Genomic DNA, 17,445 nt, shown 5'->3' on the forward strand with positions numbered 1-17,445 from the left:
GGCCAAGGTGGGCAGATAACAAGGTCAAGCCAACATGGTGAAACCCTATCTCTCTCTACTAAAAAATACAAAAATTAGCTGGGCATGGTGGCATGCACTTGTAGTCCCAGCTACTTGGGAAGCTGAGGCAGGAAAATTGGTTGAACCCAGGAGGCGGAGCTTGCTGTGAGCCAAGATGGCACCACTGCACTACAGCCTGGCAACAGAGCTAGACTCCATCTCAAAAAAAAAAAAAAAAAAGGCTAATGGAAGAGGCAGAGCAACATGGCAGAATAGAAGGCTTCAGCAATCACCCCCTGCAAGGACACCAATTTAACAACTATCTATATTAAAAAGCACCTTCATACGAAATAAAAATCAGGTGAGCAGTCATGGTACCTGGTTTTAACTTCATCTCACTGAAAGAGGCACTGAAGAGATACAAAAACCAGTCTTGAATTGTATATGCTACTCCTTCCCTACCCCCCGGGTCACGGTGATGTTGTGTGAAGAGCATTTCTGGGTGCTGGTGGAGGGAGAGCATAGCAATTGTGAGCCACTGAATTCAGTGCTGTTCTGTTATAACAGAAAAGAAAACTGGGCCGGGCGCGGTGGCTCAAGCCTGTAATCCCAGCACTTTGGGAGGCCGAGGCGGGTGGATCACGAGGTCGAGAGATCGAGACCATCCTGGTCAATGTGGTGAAACCCCGTCTCTACTAAAAATACAAAAAAATTAGCTGGGCATGGTGGCGTGTGCCTGTAATCCCAGCTACTCAGGAGGCTGAGGCAGGAGAATTGCTTGAACCCAGGAGGCGGAGGTTGCGGTGAGCCGAGATGGCGCCATTGCACTCCAGCCTGGGTAACAAGAGCGACACTCTGTCTCAAAAAAAAAAAAAAAAGAAAAAAGAAAAGAAAACTGGACCATACTTAGCTGATGCCTGCCCACAGAGGGAGCATTTAAACCAGCCCTGGCCAGAGGGGAATGGCTGATCCCAGCAGCTGGAACTTGAGTTCCCACAAGCCTCTCCATAGCCCACGCTGGCTAAAGTGCCCAGGGGCCCTAATAAACTTAAGAAAATTTAGTCCACAAGGACTGCAACTTTTATATGAGTCCTGGTGCTGAACTGCGCCCAGAAACAATACACTGGGCGAGGAGGGGGGCGAAACACAACCTCCTGAGACACAAATTGGGGTGGCTGCAGGAGAGCTGGCATCACCCCTCCCCTAACTCCAGGCTGCACAGCTCACGGCTCCAAAAGACACTCCTTCCTTCCACCCGAGGAGAGGAGAGAAAAGAGTGGGGAGGACTTTTTCTTGCATCTTGGATACCGGGTCTGCCACAGCAGGACAGGGCACCTGCCAGGTTTGAGGCTCTCTTTCCAGGCCCTAGCTCCTTGACAGCATTTCTAGATGTACTTTGGGCCAAAAGAGAATCTTATGCCTTGAAGGAAAGGACTCAGTCCTGGCAGGATTCATCACCTGCTAAATGAAGAGCCGTTGGGCCCGAATAACCAGCAATATGCAGGTACTATGTTGAGGGCCTCGTTCCCAGCTGTGGTGGCTATGGGGCAAGACTCCTGCTTGAAGAAAGCAGAGAGTAGAGTAAACGGTACTTTGTCTTGCACTTTAGGTACCAGCTCGGCCACGAAAGGATAAAACATCATGCAGGCTCTTGGGGGTCCCAATTCCAGAACTTGGCTCTTATATAGCATTTATGGATCTGCCCTAGGCCAGAGGGAAGCCAGCTTCCCTGAAGAGTGAATCCAAGGCCAGGCAGAATTCACTACAATTTGACTAAGAGTCCTTGGGCCTTAAGGGAACATAGGCAGTAGTCTGGAAGTACTTTCCCTGGACTTGTGGTGGCAGTGGCCACGAGTTGAGGCTCCTCCACCTTTGAAAAGAGGAGGGAAGGGTGGGAAGGACTGCATCTTGTGATTTGAGTGCCAGCTCAGCCACAGTTCAGTAGAACACCAGGTGGCTTTCTAAGGCTTTTGACTCTACTTGCTGGCTCCCTGAGGGCACCTCTAGAACTGCCCAGGGGATTGGGGTGACTCATTACCCTGAAGGGAAGGATACAGGCCTGGCTGGCTTCACCACCTGCTGATGGCAGAGCCCCAGGGCCTTGAGTGAACACAGACAGTGGCCGGGAGTGATTACAGCAAGCCTTAGGCAACACCCAGCGCTGTACTGGCTTCAAGTCTGATCCAGCACATTCATGATGATTGTGGCCACTGGGGTGCTTGTGTCACTCTACTCTGAGCTTCAGGTGGTTAAAAACAGAGAGATAGACTGTTTGTTTGGGAGACAGTAAGGGAAGAAAACAAGAGTCTCTGCCTGGTAGACCAGAGAAGTCTCCCAGATTTTATCCAGGACCATCAAGGAACTACCTTTATGTCTGCAAGAACTACACTGTTACTGGGCTTGGGATGCACGCTAAAGCAGATACAGCTTAGATCACAACACCCAAGTCCTTTCAAACATCTGGAAAGCCTTTCCAAGAAAGATAGGTACAAACAAGCCCAGACAATGACAACTACAATAAATAACTAACTCTTCAATGCCCAGGCACAGACAAACACCTACAAGTATCAAGACATTCCAGGAAAAAAATGACCTTACCAAAGAACTAAATAAAGTACCAGGGACTAATTCAGGAGAAAGATAATTTTCAGAAAGAGAATTCAAAATACTTGTTTTGGGGAAACTCAAAGAAATTCAGGAGAAAGATAACCTTTCAGAAAGAGAATTCAAAATACTTGTTTTGGGGAAACTCAAAGAAATTCAAGACAACACAGAGAGAGAATTCAGAATTCTATCAGATAAATTTAACAAACAGATTGAAATGACTAAAAAGAATCAAGCAGAAATTCTGGAGCTGAAAAATGCAATTGGCATAATGAAGAATACAGCAGAGTGTTTTAATAGCAGAATTGATCAAGCAGAAGAAAGAATCAGTGAGCTTGAAAATAGGCTATTTGAAAATACACAGAGGAGACAAAAGTAAAAAGAATATAAAACAATGAAGCAAGCCTATGGGATCTAAAAAATCCACAAATTCAGTAACTCTTAGATTTTCCTCTAAAGAGGAGGTAGGAAAAGAGATAGGGATAGAAAGTTTATTCAAAGGGGTGATAAAGAACCTTCCAAACCTAGGGAAAAGTAGCAATACCTAAGTACAAGAAGCTAATAAAATACCAAGCACATTTAGTTCAAAGACTACCTCAAGGTATATAATAATCAACTCTCAAAGATCAAGGATAAAGAAAGGATCCTAAAAGTAGCAAGAGATAAGAAACATGGCTGGGCACAGTGGCTCACGTCTGCAATCTCAGTACCGTGGGAGGCCAAGGCGGGTGGATCACCTGAGGTCAGGAGTTTGAGATCAGCCTGGTCAACATCGTGAAACTTTGTCTCTACTAAAAAATACAAAAAATTAACCAGGTGTGGCAGTAGGCACCTGTAATCCCAGCTACTCAGGAGGCTGAGGCAAGAGAATCTCTTGAACCCAGGAAGCAGAGGTTGCAGTGATCTGAAATCACACCATTGTACTCCAGCCTGGGCAATAAGAGCAAAACTCCATCTCAGAAGGAGGGAAGGAGAGAGGGAAGGAGGGATGGAGGCGGGAGGAAGGAAGGGAGGGAGCACACAACAGAACTCCAACACATCTGGCAGCAGGCTTTTCCACGGGAAGCTTACAGGCCAGGAAACAGTGCCAAGACACATTTAAAGGCTGAAGGAATATCAAATATCAAAATAATATAAAAAAACCCTTTTATCCTAGAATAGAATATCTGGCAAAATATCCATCAAACATGAAGGAGAAATAAAGATTTTCCCAGACAAACAAAAGCTGAGGAATTTCATCAACACTAGGCCTGTCCTATAAGAAATACTGAAGGGAGTACTTCAATAAGAAAAAAAAAAGAATGTTAATGAATAATCAGTAATCACGTGAAGGTACAAAACTCACTGGTACTAGTAAGTACACAGAAAAACACAAATATTATAACACTGGAACCATAGTGTATAAACTACTCTTATGACCAAGAGAGATTTATCCCTGGGATGTAAGGATGGTTCAACATCTGCAAATCAATCAATGTGATTCATCACATTAACAGCATGAAGGACAAATACCTTATGCTCACTTCACTTGATGCTGAAAAAGCATTTGATTAAATTCAATATTCCTTTAAGATAAAAACTCTTAAAAACCTGGTTACTGAAGGGCCATACCTCAACATAATAAAAGCCATATATGATAGACCCATAGCTAGCATCACACTGAATGGGAAATAACTGAAAGCCTTTCCTCTTACATCTGGGGCATGACAAGGGGGACCACTTTCGCCCCTGTTATTCAACATAGTACTGGAAGTCCTAGGTAGAGCAATCATACAAGAGACCAAAATAAAGTGCCTCCAAATTGAAATCAAAGTCATGTTATTTTTGCTTGCTTACAATATGATTTTATATTTGAAAAAATCTAAAGATTCCATAAAAAAAAACTATTAGAACTGATGAACAAATTCAGTAAAGTTGCAGGATACAAAATCAGCATACAAAAATCAGTAGCATTTCTGTATGCCAACAGTAAACACTATGAAAAAGAAATTAAAAAGTAATCACATTTACAATGGCCACAAATAAAATTAAATACCTAAGAATTAACTTAACCAAAGAAGTGAAAGTTCTCTATAATGAAAACCATAAAATATTGAAAGAAATTGAAGAGGACCCAAAAAATGGAAAGATGTTCCATGTTTATGGATTGAAAGAATCAATGTTGTAAAAATGCCCACACTAGCCAAACCAATCTATAGATTCACTGCAATCCCTATCAAAATATCAATGACATTCTTTACAGAAATAGAGAAAGCAATTCTACAAATTATATGAAACCACAAAAGACCCAGAATAGCCAAAGCTATTTTAAGCAAAAAGGACAAAACTGGAAGAATCACATTACCTGACTTTAAATTATACTACAGAGCTATAGTAACCAAAATAATACAGCACTGGCATAAAAAACAAAACAGACACACAGACCAATGGAACATAATAGAGAACCCAGAAACAAATACACACACCTACAGTGAACTCATTTTTGACAAAGGTGCCAAGAACATACACTGGGGAAAAGACCGTATCGTCGATAAATGGTGCTGGGGAAACTGGATGTCCTTATGCAGAAAAATGAAACTAGACCCCTATCTCTCACCATATACAAAAATCAAATCAAAATGTATTAAAGATTTAAATCTAACACTTCAGACTATGAAACTACTACAAGAAAACGTTGGAGGAAATATCCAGGTCTGGGCAAAAATTTCCTGTGTAATACCTCATGAGCACAGGCAACCAAAACAAAAATGAGCAAATGGGATCATATCAAATTTAAAAGCTTCTGCACAGCAAAGGAAACAATCAACAAAGTGAAAAGATTCCCACAGAACATGAGAAAATATCTTCAAACTACCCATCTGGCAAGGGATTAATAACCAGAATATATACAAGGAGCTCAAACAACTCTAGGAAAAATATCTTACAAATGGCAAAGTAGCATGTAAAAAGGTGCTCAACATCGTTGATCAGCAGCCAAATGCAAATCAAAACTACAATAAGATATCATTTCATCCCGGTTAAAATGGCTCATATCCAAGACAGGCAATAACAAACGCTGGTGAGGATGTGGAGAAATGTGAACGCTCATACATTGTTGGTGGAAATTTAAGTCAGTAAAACTACCCTGGAGAACAGTTTGGAGTTTCCTCAGAAAACTAAGAATAGAGCTACCAGATGATCCAGAAATCCCAACACTGGGTATATACCCAAGAGCATGAAAATCAATGTATGGAAGACACGTCTGCCCCGCTCTTTATCGCAGCACTGTTCACAGTAACTAAGATTTGGTAGCAACCTAAGTGTCCAACAATGGATGAATGGATAAAGAAAATGTGGTACCTACATACAATAGAGTACTATTCAGCCATAAAAAAAGAACGAGATCCTATCATTTGCAATATGGATGGAACTGGAGATCAGGAAGTGAAATAAGCCAGGTACAGACAGACAAACATCACACGTTCTCACTTATTTGTGGAAGCTAAAAATAAAAACAATTGAAATCATGGAAATAGTAGAGTGATGGTTATCAGAGGCTGAAAGGGGTAATTGGAGCAGGGATGGGGGAATGGTTAGTGGACACAAAAGAGAAAAATAGAAAGAATGAATAAGACCTACTACTTGATAGCACAACAGGATGACTATAGTCAATAATAACTTAACTGTACATTTTAAAATAACTAAAAGAATATAACTGGATTTGTTTGTAATACAAAGGATAAATGCTTGAGGGGATGGATACCCCATTGTCCATGATGTGATTATTATGCATTGTGTATCTTTATAAAAACATTTCATGTACTCTATAACTATATACACCTACTATGTACCCAAAAAATTAGAAATAATTTTTGAGATGGAGTCTTGCTCTCTCACCCAAGCTGAAGTGCGATGGTGCAATATCCCCTCACTGCAACCTCCACCTGCCTTAGCCTCCCAAGTAGCTGGAATTAGAAGCATCCACCACCACGCCTGGCTTTTTTTTTTTTTTTTTTTTTAGTAGAGATGGGGTTTCACCATGTTGATCAGGCTGGTTTTGAACTCCTGACCTCAAATGATCCACCACCTCAGCCTCCCAAAGTGCTGGGATTACAGGCATGAGCCACACTTTCAAGTGTAAAAATATACTGCATTAGTAAAAACTCTATGAGGGAAGTAGAATAGAAATAGTAATTAAAGAGGAAAAAGGGATGACAGCTTGAAGAGGGAAATTATAAATAATAATAATAGTAGTCTGTAATTGCTGCATAATAAAATAAACTTTTCCATGTTGTGTACAATATAATACCTAACCCCCAGTTCTGCTTAAAATTAACTAACTCCCTGTAAAACCTCCCTTATCTATTCTCCCCACATTCTCAGCAAAGTTCCCAGGCATCTCAAGACTCCTGTTTTTCTTGCTGACCAGCTGCAAGGTCACAGGGTAAGATAACACTCAAAGAATGTACAAAGCATTTCTCAAAATGCTATTTTTCAAATGCAACGTACATCACAAGACATGTTACAAATTAATTAACTGTTCTTTGTTCTGGCTTCTGTAAACCTGTTAGCTGCTACGTCATCCTGGATGTATAAAAAGTTCCCCATTTTCTTGCTCCTTTGCTCAGCCTTGGGCTGCTAATCCTTTGAGCCGGTGGCCACCTTAATAAAACCCTCCTGTTTCACCCATTGGTCCCTCCGGTCTCCTGAATGTTTTACAACAAGTGGACCCTTGAATAATCAGGGGTTAGGAGCACCATAGTCTAAAATGTGCCATAACTTTTGACTTCCCGGAAACTTAACTACTAAGAGCCTACTGTTGACCAAAGACTTACCAATAACATAAACATAATCAACATAAAGTTGATTAACACATATTTTCTATTTTATATATACTATATACTGTATTCTTCACTAAAGTAAGCTAGACACGGTGGGGTGAAGTGGCTCACGCCTGTAATCCCAGCACTTTGAGATGCTGAGGCAGGCAGATTACTTGAGGTCAGGAGTTTGAGACCAACCTGGCCAACATGGTAAAACCCCATCTCTACTAAAAATATAAAAATTAGCTGGGCGTGGTGGCGGGTACCTGTGGTCCCAGCTACTTTGGAGGCTGAGGTACAAGAAACACTTGAACCTAGGAGGTGGAGGTTGCAGTGTGTCGAGATCCCAAAACTGTATGCCAGCCTGTGTGATACAGCAGAGACTCCGTCTCTAAAAAAAAAAAAAAAAAAAAAAGGAAAGAAAACAACCTACTCTCACAATTACTAACCCATTCCCTTGATAATGGCATTAATCCATTCACGGGAGCTTCATCCCTATGACCCAGTCACTTTTTAAAAGCCCTACCTCTGAATACTGTTACAATAGCAATTAAACATTAACATGAGTTTCAGAGAAAAATACTCAAACCGTAGGATTCTGCCCCTGTCCCTACAAAACTCAGGTCCTTTTCACATACAAAATATACTCATTTCTTTCTTTTTCTTTTTTTTTTTTTTTTTTTGAGATGGGGTCTCACTCTTTCACCCAGGCCAGAGTGCAGTGGCAGGATCTTGGCTCACTGCAACCCCCACCTCCCAGGCTCAAGTGATCCTCCCACTATAGCCTCCAGAGTAGCTGGGACCACAAGCATGTGCCACCATGCCTGGCTAATTTTTGTATTTTTGGTAGAGAAGGAGTTTCACCACGTTGCCCAGGCTGGTATCAAACTCCTGAGCCCAAGTGATCTGCCTGCCTTGGCTTCCCAAAGTGCTAGGATTACAGGCTTGAGCCACTGCATCTGGCCTAAAACAGATTCATTTCATCCCAGCAGTCCCAAAAGTCTTAAGGTGTTCCAGCATCAACTCAAAAATCCAGAGTCTCAGGCCAGGCATTGTGGCTTATGCCTATAATCCCAGCACTTTGGGAGGCTGAGGTGGGAGGATCACTTGTACCCAGGAGTTTGAGACCAGCAGCATAGCAAGACTCCATCTCTACTGAAAAACAAAAATAAATTAGCTGGGTGTAGCGGTGCATGCCTGCAGTCCCAGCTATTCAGGAGGCTGAGGTGGGAGGATCATTAGAGCCTGGGAGGTCAAGGCTACAGTGAGCTGTGATCACACCACTGTAGTGACAGAGTAAAACCCTGTCTCAAAAATAAAAAATAAAAAAAAAAGTCTGGAATCTCATCTATATCAGATATGAGTGAGACTCAAGACAGGATTCATCTGTAGGCATATTCTTACAGCCATGAGGCCGTGAAATCAAGTAAGTTATCTACTTCCAGAATACAACGGTGCGGCAAGCATAGGATAGACAGTCCTATTCCAAAAAGGGAGAAATTGGCAAAAAGAGAAGAGTAACAGACTCCAAGTATGTCCAAAAACTCAATAGGAAAAAACACTATATTTAAGCACTGTATTTAGAGGATAATCTTTGACTCCCATTTTCTGCATCCTGGGCACACAGTTCTTAGGCAGCCCCACTCCTGTGGCTTTCCTAGGCGCAGTCCATGTTTCAGCTCTCACAGGTTGGAGTGTCCTGCCTGCTGCTCTCCCAGGCTGAAGTTGCATGCTAGTAGCTCTACGGTTCTGGAGTCTCAGTGGCAGTCCTGCTCCCAGGGCTCCACTAGGCATTACCCTAGTGAGGACTCTTTGTGGCAGCTCTGGCACTAACCCCAACCCCACACTTTTTGTGCAGTACTGCCATAGTTGGGGCTCTCTGCAGTGGTTCTGCTCCTGTGACAAGTCTCTGCCTGGGGCTCCAGGCTGTTTGCAACATACTTTGAAATCTAGGTGGACAAAGCCATGCCCCCATAGTTATTACATTCTGCATGCCTGCAAACTCAACACCACATGGATGCAACCAGAATTTGCCACTTCTTCTGAAGTTGCGGCCTGAGCCACACATGGACCTGCTTGAGCTGGTGGGAGCAGTGAAAGAGCACTGTACTGGAATGCAGGAAGCAGAGATAGGAGGTGGGTCTGGGCAGTGAGCCTGTGTAGGTTGCTCCTAGCCCAATCACTCAAATTATTCTGCTCTCTTAGAGCTCTGGGCCTGTGAGGGGAGAGGAAGCCAAAAAGATCTCTGAAATGCCTTCCAAGGCTATCTCCCATTGTACTGATGGTGGCTCTCTTCTGTCTGTATTAATCTCGTCAGTCAATAGTCTCTTGGTTCCATACTAGAAAGCTTTTATGTTGTTTACATGGCTAGGCTGCAAATTTTTCAAATCTTTTCACAGAGCTTCCTTTTCCATTATAAATTCCATCTTTAAATCATTCCTTTCCTCTAGCATCTTACTATAAATGGTTAAAAGTAGCTATGCATCAGCCTGAATGCTTTGCTGCTTAGATACATCTTCTGCTAGATATCCTATTTTATCACTTTGAAATTCCAACTTTCACAAAGCCCTCAGGTATACACACATTTCAGCCAAGTTTTTTCTAGTTTATAACAAGGACGGCCTTTGCTCTAGTTTCCAGTACCTTGTTCCTCAGTTCCATCTGAGACCTCATCAGAATGCCCTTTACTGTCCATACGTCTATCAACATTCTGGTCATGACCACTTAGGCAATCTTTAGGCATTCAAAACTCTCCCCAGTCTTCTCTTCTTCTGAGCCTTCACCAGAATCACTCTCAATCCTCCATTTACAGCAATCTAGGCTTTCTCTAGTCTCCTCCTCCAAATTCTTCCAGCCTTTACTCATTACCCAGTTTGAAAGCCACTTGCACATTTTTAGGTATCTATTATTGCAACAACCTTGGTCTTGGTACCAATTTTCTTGGTACATTTTCTCCTGCTACAACAGAATATCACAGATTGATAATGTATAAAGAGCAAAATGGATTTGGCTCACTGTTTTGGAGGCTAGGAATTCCACGAGCATGGCAGCAGCATCTAGCCAGGGTCATCATACAGCAGAAAGGTGAAAGGGCAGGCAAGAGCATAACAAAGAGGGAAGCATGCGAGGCCAGACTCCAGTCAAGATAACCACTCCCATGCTAACAGGATTAATCCATTTATGGGGGCTCTGTCCTCATAACGTAACCACTTCTGAAAGGCTCCACCTCTGCATACTATTACAATGGCAATTGAGTTTCAACAAGGAGTTTTTGAGAGGACAAACATCCAAACCATAGCAGGTGTCTAAATAATGACAGCGGTTATCTTTTTAGGAAAGAAATTGGGAGTGACTCCACTTTAATCTTTACTCCTTTTTATAAAGTTGTTAAAAATAAATGTCTTATTCTAGCCAATACAATAAAGCTAATTGCATTAAAATGTACACGAAAATGCAAAGTATGAAAAGTAGAAATATACACGCACGGTATCTACTCATAGAACTTAAGGCTGAGGAGTTAAGACAAGCAGAGGTAGAAAGTGAATTAGACCACAAGAAGGGAGGATAGGAGGAGCAATAGCCCTATGGGTTCAAATGGAGAAACAGGAAATGGGATCAGTGAAGATTTCAAAGAAAAGGCAGAACTCGGACAGTGATTGGTAGGATTTGGTACTTGATAAGTATCCAGGGTTGTGGGGAAAGGGATGGAAGCAGTAACAACAGGAGCAGAGGCAGAGCAAAAAGCTAGAAGATGTGATACAGACCATGTGTCCATGTATTCTATAAATAACATGGATGTATAAATCACATGGTTGGGGAGAATTTTAATTCACAAATCAAGTACTTAATTGATTTTGTCTTGCTTTCATTCATATTTTCACTCAGAAAATACTTCCTGAGTGCTACCTGTATGCTCAGGATTATTCCAGAGACTGGGAACAATAAATGGATAGATTAACATATACTGCATATTGAGTGTTATGATGAAAATAAAGGGAAGTAAATAGACTAAAATGTGGAGTGTGATGGTTTCTCTGAGGAATGAGGTTTAAGCAGATATTTGCATAAAGGAAGAGGGTGAACCACTTGAGCTTTTGGGGAAAAGTATACCAGCCAGAGGGAGTATCCAGCAATGACCCCAAAATGAGAATGTGCTTGGCAGGTTTTGAAACACCAGAGACGATAGTGGGGACTACAGTACAAGGATCAGAAGAAATAGTGACAGGAAATCAGATGAAGGAGGTAGCCAGGGATCAGCCCTGAGATTTATTTTCAGGAAATCTCTTTAAAATTTTGGAAAACAAATGTGGCAAAATTACAAAGTACGATCAACGCTTTCTTCATGGGGCTACTTCTTTTTCATCCCAAGGTTTCCTGGATTTATGCAGAAAACCTGTTCACTCACTCACCGTCTAATGAATGTCTGTCCTGTTATTCATTCACCTGTTTATACTCATTCACCATCTAGTGAGTGTCCACCATGGCCAATGGGCCTTCCCCTTCACAGGCCACACTCTAGGTGGGCTGTAAAGCACATATACAAGTCATTAAAAACCAAGTGTCACAAAATAATAAAATCACAGATGGTCCCAGCTGGCAGGTACCTTCTCAACTGACCCCTTGTTTTCCAGATGAGGAAATTGACTTCCTTTTGCTAAGCAAACAACTCCAAGTACTTTCTTACTTGAAATTGGGACTATTTAGGATGAGCAATAATGAGAATGTCAGGAATACGAAAGCCAAAAGCAGATGAGTAATGGCTGTCAGCTAATGAAAAAAAACTGCCGCAAGATACAGGCTTCAAACACCAGATGGCAAATTTGGGCAAGAGGCTCGTTGCTATGGAACAGAGTAAACTGCTGTTTGAGCCACTGTGAAATCGCTCAGCCATCCAACAAAATAAGGTAACAAATTTCAATCCATTATACAAAATCTCCTTTTAAGTCACTGTGAGGGAAGATAAAATGAGATTTTAAAATGAGGTCTCAAAAATTTCTGAGATTTTTGAACAGAGATGAAAATTGTCATATTAGCTCAGTTCATATCAAACAGATTAATGGAAAAGACAGATGAAGTGAGCTAGAACCAAAGCGGGAAAAAACCCTTTCAGACTAGTGGAATGGGGCAAATAATGTTACAAAGGCATCAAAGAACAGCATGCGGCATGAGGGACTTAGATCTTCAGGTCCAATATTCTCATTTCTTAAATAAAGAAACAGGCCAGGTTATTTTGATTGCCTAAGGTACAGGGAAGCCAGGAGTGAGTCTCCTAAACTAGACCTGTCTTCCCAGAGATTCTTCCAAAACTTTATGATTGCTTTTCTAATAGTAAAAACCAAGGATCAGCATAGTTTCTCTAGAGGGTGAGATAGTAAATATTTTAGGCTTTATGGGCTATATTGTGACTATTGTACTACTTAAATCTGTCATTGAATTGCAAAAATAACCAAAGCAATATGGTAGTAAATGGCTACAGCTATATTCTAATATAACTTTATTTACAGGAACTGATATTTGCATTTTTTTTTTTTTTTTTTTTTTTTTTTGAGACGGAGTTTCGCTCTTGTTACCCAGGCTGGAGTGCAATGGCGCCATCTCGGCTCACCGCAACCTCCGCCTCCTGGGTTCAGGCAATTCTCCTGCCTCAGCCTCCTGAGTAGCTGGGATTACAGGCACGTGCCACCATGCCCAGCTAGTTTTTTGTATTTTTAGTAGAGACGGGGTTTCACCATGTTGACCAGAATGGTCTCGATCTCTCGACCTCGTGATCCACCCGCCTCGGCCTCCCAAAGTGCTGGGATTACAGGCTTGAGCCACCGCGCCCGGCTGATATTTGCATTTTATGTAATTTTCATTTGTTACAAATCTTCTTCCTCCTCCTCTTCACTTTTTTCCAACCATTTAAAAAACATACTTAGCTCACAGGCTATATAACTCAGGCAGGGAGCTGGATTTGGCCTGTGGCCTACTGTTGCCAACCTCTGATGCAAACTCCTAAAAAGATACATGTAAATTAAAACTATGTAACTTGAAAGCCATCCCAGTGGCTTTCACTAGCATTTCTCAGAAGCTTTATATTTATTTATGATTAGCTTCCAATTGGAAATAACATTTAACATTTTTCTTTACTATCAGGGACTGATCAAATTCCCTTGGAAGAGAACAGATTCTGGTGGCTTACAAGTATCATTTTGCAGTAGAAAACAAACACTCCTTGATAGATTAACGATGTTACCTTTAGGGAGCGACCAAGATGTCCTTTAGTAGAAGAATGCATTAATAAACTATGGTACATCCAGAAGATGGAATACTATTCAGCAATAAAAAAAATGAGCTATTAAGCCATGAAAATACATAGAGAAATTTACATGCATATTACTAAGTGAAAGACACAAATCTGAAAAAGCTTCATATTATATGATCCCACCTATGACACATTCTGGAAAAAAGCAAACTATGGAGACAATAAAAAATCAATAGTTGTCAGGAGTTGGAGGGGGAAGGATGAATAAGCAGAGCAGAAGATTTTTAGGACAGTAAAAACACTCTGTATGATACTATAATCATCAATACATCATTATGCATGTGTCCAAAACCACATTAGTACATTAGTACAAATCCAAGAGTAGGCCCTAATGTGAACTATGGACTTTAGTTGATAATGGCATGTCAATGTAGGTTCATCAGTTGTAACAAATGTATCACTCTGGTTGGGAATGTTGATAATGAGGGGCTGTATATGTGTGAAGGTAGGGGATACATGGGAAAGCTCTGTACCTTTCTCTCAATTTTGCTGTGAACCTAAAACTTCTCTAAAAATTGAATTTTTAAAAGATAAATGCAAAGATTCAAGATTTGTAATAGTAATTTAGTGTAATGTCTGTGTTGCAAAGCGGTATAAGGTATAGACAGTCAAATCTGAATAAAGAAAATAATATTCATGGCAGAAGAAAAGTAACTTTAACAATTCTTCTGATCTCTGCAGAAGACACCACTAATAAGTCATTGGCATTTAACAAATTTTTATTAGAAATATAAGCAATATATTCTAAAATGATGGGATGTCTGATAACAATGAAAAGATAAAAATGTATTTCCTGTGTGCCAGTCACCATCCTATACACTTTACATGCATTAATTTCTTTAAACCTCACAAGAACCCTATGAGGTACTATTACTAGCCCCATTTTGTGGATGATAAAATGGAGGCACAGAGATGTTAAGTACCTTGCCCCAAACATCTGGCAGGTAATAAATCCTGAATTTGAACTCCAGTATGCCTACAGGCTAAGGGCTTTTAGACACTACATTATGCATTTTTTCCATACAAAAATTCGAAAAACAAATAGTTCTCTCCTCTTTTCATTTTCTCTTTGTAAACTATGTCTTTGTGCCTTTCCTTTCCTTTTCCTTACATTCATACAGCCCAGATAGGTGGGCTAGGTGGATCCAGGAATGTGGAAGCAGTTGAGGCTAAGCGAGCAGTAAAGGCTGAGAATGCTAATAGGGTCAGGGGAACTAGGGCTGGAGAAACGGAGTGCCAAGGAGGCAGGTGGAATGGGCAAGGTTGTAGCTGAGGAGACAGCCACAGTCAGGAGACTGATCACATACAGGGGTAATATATATTTACATATACACATAGACATACGTGCACACACATACTAGCTTTATCTACTGAGAGGCCTAGAGACCACAAAACCCAGATGCAATTACCACCCCTAGTTCTCAAATCTTGGTTTCTAAATACCATTCTCAACTAAACAGAACCAAGTGATCCCAGGGCTCATTCCAGGGCTCTGGCAAAGAAAATACAAGATGAATCTGGAGCATAATTTTGTGCCAAAAGTAAGGAATTGCTAGAATATAATGGGAGAATAGTCAAAAAGACAAAGAAGCCACTCTGAACAAACTCCCACTAGCTAAATCTGAGCCAGTTTGAGCATCAAAATAAATAATGATAGTAACAGATTAAAATCCAATGAATAATATGGTAATCCATGAGTCCACAATGATAAGTAAATGAATGAGTACATGTGTGAGAACAAAGAGTTCTTTCTTCCAGTAGAATAGCAACTAGTATATGTGGAAGAAATGACACAATTAGAAAATGAGCATTTGGCATCCATCATCATAAAAAATGATACATGCCAAAATCATCAATGAACACTAAAACTAGTAGGTGAAAATTTGTTGAGAAACAGGTTATTTATATAATTATCAAAGTATCTCTCCACAAGGTTTATTTTACAAAGAGAAATACTAAGTTTGCAGTGCAGAAAGCTGGCCCACACCACCTCAGCCAAGTGACCAAAGTTAACATCACCAATAAAGGGACAACTCCACATCCTGTCCCTCCTGATAGGACACACCAAGAGCACAGCATTATTTCTCTGATGTCCCTGCTAAAAATGCACAACCTGAATCTAATCATGAGGAAAACATCGGACAAACTCAAATTAAGGAACAGTTTGTAAAAAGAAGAAACTGTTCTATATTCTTGAAAATTAACTGGCAAAGAAAGACTAATGGCCCATTAGAAGCTGGTGTGGTGGCTCATGCCTGTAACCCCAGCATTTTGGGAGGCCAAGGCGGGTAGATCAGGAGGTCAGGAGTTTGAGACCAGTCTGGCCAACACAGTAAAACCCCTGTCTCAACTAAAAATACAAAAAATTAGCGAGGTGTGGTAGTGTGTGCTTGTAATCCCAGCTACTCGGGAGGCTGAGGCAGAAGAATAATGCGAACCTGGGAGGCGAAGGTTGCAGTGAGCCGAGATTGCACTCCTGCCCAGGCAACAGTGTGAAACTGTCTCAAAAAAAAAAAAAAAAAAAAAGCACTTTACAGATGACAGACAGCTAAAGGAATGTGATACATAAATGCAGCCTGTAGTTCTGGGATAGATTCTGAACAAGAGGAGGGGAAATAGCCACCAAGGGCATTATCGGGCCAGTGGGCAAAGTCTGAATGGGTCTACAGATTATGTGATAGAATCTAACCTACGTTAATTTCCTGACCCTTATGTAAGGCAATGTCCTTATTTTTTAGGGAAAAATGGTATTTAGACTCTAACAGTATGTCTATAACTTACTCTCAGTCCAATAAAACGTGTGTGTGCATGTGTGTGTGCACATGTGCATTTGCGTCTACCTAGATACGTAGTGAGAGCAGAGAATAATGAAGCAAATTTTGCAAAATATTAACACTGGAGAATCTGGGTGAAGTCTATAGGAGAATTATTTTGTATATCTTGTAACTTTTTTTTTTTTTTTTTTGAGACACCAGGCTGGAGTGCAGTGGTGCGATCTCTGCTCACTGCAACCTCTGCTTCCTGGGTTCAAGCAATTCTCCTGCCTCAGCCTCCCAAGTATCTGGGACTACAGGCGCTACAGGCTGCACCACCACGCCCCGCTAATTTTTGTATTTTACTAGAAACATGGTTTCACCCCGTTGTCCAGGATGGTTTCCATCTCTTGACCTCATCGTGATCCACCCGCCTTGGCCTCCCAAAGTGCTGAGATTACAGGCGTGAGCCACCGCGCCCGGCCTATTCTTGTAACTTTTAAAATAATTAATGATTTAAAAACAAAATGTTTTTAACTGAAAAACTAAACAATATGATATTTAGAAACACAAATATACAAAGTGAAAGTATAGGCTGGGTACCATGGCTCACACCTGTAATCATAACACTTTGGGAGGCTGAAATGGGAGGATTGCTTGAGCCTGGGAGTTCAAGGTTGCAGTGAGCTACAATCATACCACTGCACTCCAGCCTGGTAACAGAACAAGACTCTAACAGAAGAAAAGAAAGTGAAAAAAGATAGTAAATGTATAATAAAAGTTAGGTCATGATAAACATAAAATTTAGGATAATGCTGATAAGGGAAGGGAATGGATGGTGAGGACATACACAGAGCTTCAAAGATAACCACAATTCATCATATCCTTATTCATTACACCTTACATAGACATTATAACTGTACTTTCTTTATTCAATTAGTTAATTAAAAAGAATAACTTCAAAAAAATAAGTAAAATGTAC

The 17,445-nt window shown here is 40.9% G+C and overlaps 2 protein-coding genes across 4 annotated transcripts in view; both read right to left on the reverse strand.

Moving 5' to 3' along the window:
• Positions 1-17,445, reverse strand: part of GDA (guanine deaminase) — a 117,245-nt gene that overhangs the window by 54,543 nt on the left and 45,257 nt on the right. The window lies entirely within an intron of this gene.
• C2H9orf85 (chromosome 2 C9orf85 homolog) overlaps positions 1-17,445 on the reverse strand; it is a 241,069-nt gene that overhangs the window by 420 nt on the left and 223,204 nt on the right. The window lies entirely within an intron of this gene.

The sequence above is a fragment of the Saimiri boliviensis genome, chromosome 2, assembly GCF_048565385.1.
Source record: "Saimiri boliviensis isolate mSaiBol1 chromosome 2, mSaiBol1.pri, whole genome shotgun sequence".
Classification (NCBI taxonomy): Eukaryota; Metazoa; Chordata; class Mammalia; order Primates; family Cebidae; genus Saimiri; species Saimiri boliviensis.